Genomic DNA, 5,000 nt, shown 5'->3' with positions numbered 1-5,000 from the left:
GGGTGATGGAGGAACTGAAGGAAATCCACATTAGGCAGGAAATGGTTTTGGGTAGACTGATGGGACTGAAGGCTGATAAATCCCCAGGGCCTGATGGTCTGCATCCCAGGGTACCTAAGGAGGTGGCTCTAGAAATAGTGGAAGCATTGGAGATCATTTTTCAATGTTCTATATAGATTCAGGATCAGTTCCTGTGGATTGGAGGATAGCAAATGTTATCCCACTTTTTAAGAAGGGAGGGAGAGAGAAAACGGGTAATTATAGACCAGTTAGTCTGACATCAGTGGTGGGGAAGATGCTGGAGTCAATTAGAAAAGACGAAATTGCTGAGCATTTGGATAGCAGTAACAGGATCATTGCGAGTCAGCATGGATTTACGAAGGGGAAATCATGCTTGACAAATCTACTGGAATGTTTTGAGGATGTAACTAGGAAAATTGACAGGGGAGAGTCAGTGGACGTGGTGTACCTCGACTTTCAGAAAGCCTTCGACAAGCTCCCACATAGGAGATTAGTGGGCAAAATTAGGGCACGTGGTATTGGGGGTAGGGTACTGACATGGATAGAAAATTGGTTGACAGACGGAAAGCAAAGAGTGGGTATAAATGGGTCCCTCTCGGAATGGCAGGCAGTGACCAGTGGGGTACCGCAAGGTTCGGTGCTGGGACCCCAGCTATTTACGATATGCATTAATGACTTAGACGGAGGGATTAAAAGTACCATTAGCAAATTTGCAGATGATACTAAGCTGGAGGGTAGTGTGAATTGTGAGGAAGATGCAATAAGGCTGCAGGATGACTTGGACAGGTTGTGTGAGTGGGCGGATACATGGCAGATGCAGTTTAATGTAGATAAGTGCGAGGTTATTCACTTTGGAAGTAAGAGTAGAAAGGCAGATTATTGTCTGAATGGTGTCAAGTTAGGAGGAGGGGGAGTTCAACGAGATCTGGATGTCCTAGTGCATCAGTCAATGAAAGGAAGCATGCAGGTACAGCAGGCAGTGAAGAAAGCCAATGGAATGTTGGCCTTCGTAACCAGAGGAGTTGAGTATAGGAGCAAAGAGGTCCTTCTACAGTTGTAGCGGGCCCTGGTGAGACCGCACCTGGAGTACTGTGTGCAGTTTTGGTCTCCAAATTTGAGGAAGGATATTCTTGCTATGGAGGGCGTGCAGCGTAGGTTCACTAGGTTAATTCCCGGAATGGCGGGACGGTCGTATGCTGAAAGGCTGGAGCGATTGGGCTTGTATACACTGGTATTTAGAAGAATGAGGGGGGATCTTATTGAAACATATACGATAATTAGGGGATTGGACACATTAGAGGCAGGAAACATGTTCCCAATGTTGGGGGAGTCCAGAACAAGGGGCCACCGTTTAAGAATAAGGGGTAGGCCATTTAGAACGGAGATGAGGAAGAACCTTTTCAGTCAGAGAGTGGTGAAGGTGTGGAATTCTCTGCCTCAGAAGGCAGTGGAGGCCAGTTCGTTGGATGCTTTCAAGAGAGAGCTGGATAGAGCTCTTAAGGATAACGGAGTGAGGGGGTATGGGGAGAAGGCAGGAACGGGGTACTGATTGAGAGTGATCAGCCATGATCGCATTGAATGGCGGTGCTGGCTCGAAGGGCTGAATGGCCGACTCCTGCACCTATTGTCTATTGTCTATTGTCTATAATCAACCACTTTATTTTGCCCGTCTTTGTGACTCCTCTTTGACACGTCGATCACCGCTGAGGCTGTTTTACCTGTTTCGCCTATGTACCGTAAGGTACACTCCTTACATTGAACTGCATACACCCCATTATTTCGCTCACGGGTTATCCTCTGTGCTATCCAGTCTCTCCTGTCACCCTGTTCTATGTTTTTGTCTATTACCCAGTGGGAGCAGGCCCCATATTGACATTAATTTGTAACCCTACTGCTCCCCTCGTCTGCTGGTTTTATCACCATCTCATGTTTATCCCTCAGCTCTGCCGTGGTCTCCCTCTCTTTTTTTCTGGTGAGGTTCGGCCTATCCTTTGTCATGGGCATATCCCAGGCTGTTTTAGTAACGTTCTTTTAAAACGTGTCGTGTTTGTTTGGCTTTACCCACGTTCCAGCATTAGAGGCCAATTTTTGCAATGTTTCCTGGGTGGGATTTGCCGGTTTTACAAATGGTGTCACTATCTCACCCTGCTTCCTGATACCCTTATGGGGTCGGCTCTGTTCTTGCAGAACCCTCGGGTGGTGCAGAGTCTGGGCCTTGTTATCAATATCTTGCCCTGCTTCCCGATACCCTTGCGGGTTCGGCTCTGTTCTTGCAGATCCCTCAGGTGGTGCAGAGTCTGGGCGGCATCGTCACCCAGCACACCGACGCCCACTGAAAATTACCCACGCACAGTGCGCGCCTGGAGCGGCAGTAGTTCAAACTACCCCTACCCCTACCCCTACCCCTACCGCTACCCCTACCCCTACCCCTAACCCTAACCCTAACCCTAACCCTAACCCTAACCCTAACCCTAACCCTAACCCCTACCCCTACCGCTACCCCTACCCCTACCCCTAACCCTAACCCTAACCCTAACCCTAACCCTAACCCTAACCCTAACCCTGACCCTAACCCTAACCCTAACCCTAACCCTAACCCTAACCCTAACCCTAACCCTAACCCTAACCCTAACCCTGACCCTGACCCTAATGCAGGCAGAGTTATTTATAAAGTGGCCCAGACTCTGCACCACCTGAGGGTTTTGTAACAGAACCAACCCCATAAGGGTTTCAGGAAGCAGGGCAAGATATTGATAACAAGGCGCAGACTCTGCACCACCTCAGGGTTCTGCAAGAACAGAGCCGACCCCATAAGGGCATCAGGAATCAGGGCAAGATATTGATAAAATGGCCCAGACTCTGCACCACCTGAGGGTTCTGCAAGAACAGAGCCGACCCCATAAGGGCATCAGGAAGCAGGGCAAGATATTGGTAACAAGGCCCACGGGGAAGGCGGCATACTTTGGGGTTATTTTGTAGTGAGTTTTGAAGGCATGTGCTAGTGTTACGCATACCGAGGGCGCGCAAAGTTCGGCGCGCCCGGGCCAAAACGCCTCTGCTGGCCGCGGCCGAGTCGGCCGACGGATTGCCACGGACTTGCTTGACGACCTGTCACTCTCCGTGCATCGGTTGCACGCCCGGTTCGTCCTTTCCATTTGTTTCATGATGTACACGCGGCAGGCGGAATATTTTAAAAGCACTGTTCTGTTCGAAGTGCACAATGGCCGTTGGGGCAATGCAACTGGGGGTCGGTCGACCGGCTGACGACGCCTGCCTGCCGATTTGGTTCACGATGTCCCCGCCGAAGGCGGCATACTTGAAAGTACTGCCGTTCGCGGCGCGCAATTTGCAGGGGGGAGGAATTGTTAGTGGACGTCTGTGTGCTGGGTGACGATGCTTGCCGACTTGGTTCATGCCGTCCACGCCGAAGACGGCGCCGTTTAAAGTACTGCCGCTCGAGGTGCACAATTTGCGGGGGAATTGTTATTGGGCGTCGGCGTGCTGGGTGACGATGTGGAGATGAGGAACGCCGAGCCAGATCTATCTTATTTGTTTGCTTGGGCCACTGGACTTTGCATGGGCTTGGCATCATTGTGTGCTACGTTAAATCACGGCCAATTGAGTGAGTATTTTTTATTCAACCACTCTATTTTGCCCGTCTTTGTGACTCCTCTATGACACGCCGATCACCGCTGACGTGTTAATCTGCGTGTTAGGTATCTCGGGGGTCAGTTGGACGGACAGATGTGTAAGGGTTTTGTTCGGAAGGATCGTTGAGTGTAAACGGTGAACGGGGGTTAAAGGCCCTGAGGTTTCAATCCTCTAAAGAATGTAAAAGGTCTGACGCGTTAGCTAGCAGCTAATGAGGTGAACCTAGCAGCTAATGAGGCTCTCTCTCTCTCACGGCCCCGGGACTCCCTCCCTCCCTCCTCCCTCTTGGAACCCTCCCTGCGTGGGGGGGGGGGGGGGGGCACGAAGAAAAAGAGGGTATAAGAAGAATCCAGTGGAAGGAGTAGGGACTGGGGGCGAGGTCAGACAGCCTATCCGGCTAATAAAGCATCATGAGGTTAGGTATAAACTCTGATGACTGCATAAACTCGCCCCTAATGGGGGGGGGGCACTCTCTCCCCCACCCCTCTCTCCCCAGTGCCCCCCCCATCCGACCCCCCCCCCACTCTCTTCGTGTCGCTGGGCCCGCCCGGCACGGCCCCGAGGATCACTCCCCGCGCGGCAACGGGACACCGGGTCGCCGGGCCCGCAGGGTCGTCAGTCGGGCGGGGGGGGGGAGGGTGGCCATGCCAGCAGCAGGAGAGGTTTCCAACGAACCCGCGACCGCAGCAGGACCGCCCGCGGCAGACATTTGGACCCAGCGGGTCCGTTCGGGATGGTTGCCGGGCCCGCAGCAGAGGTTTCCTTCCACCCAACGGGGGGGGGGGGGGGGGGCGGGGCTGCCCATCTTCCCGCTCGAAGCAACGGCCTCACCCTAACGGCCTCACCCTAACAACCCTCACCCTGACCCTAAACCGCTCGGTTCATGACTTCTCTCCGTTTGGTTCATGAATTCGCCATTTAGTTCACGACTTCTCCTGTTGGTTCCTGACTTCTACCTCGTGGTTCGTGATTCCGGCGGGTAGGTGGGGTGCCCGGATACTCTCGGCGAAAGGTGTTCAAGTGGCAACGGCGGTCCCGTAGATAAGACGGGTTCGGATGCTCGAGCGTGTCGAGTAAGCGCCGGATCGGCGCCGGGCGCCCCCGGCCGGCTGGCTTGCCCCCCCCCCCCCCACCCCCCCCCCCCCCCCTGGCGGCAGAAACGTGTATCGCGCCAGTGCCGCCGCTGAGGTCGAGATTGGCCGCCTCGACCGTTCGAAGCGTCGCAATTCCGGCGGGACTTCCGAACGCTCGTACCGCCAAGTCAGCCGCGACATTCGAGAATTGCACTAAGTCCGAAAGCTGGCGTCGCTTCTTTTTTGCCCGCCGCA

This window comes from Rhinoraja longicauda, unplaced genomic scaffold (assembly GCF_053455715.1).
Source record: "Rhinoraja longicauda isolate Sanriku21f unplaced genomic scaffold, sRhiLon1.1 Scf000083, whole genome shotgun sequence".
Classification (NCBI taxonomy): Eukaryota; Metazoa; Chordata; class Chondrichthyes; order Rajiformes; family Arhynchobatidae; genus Rhinoraja; species Rhinoraja longicauda.
This window is presented reverse-complemented; position numbering follows the sequence as displayed.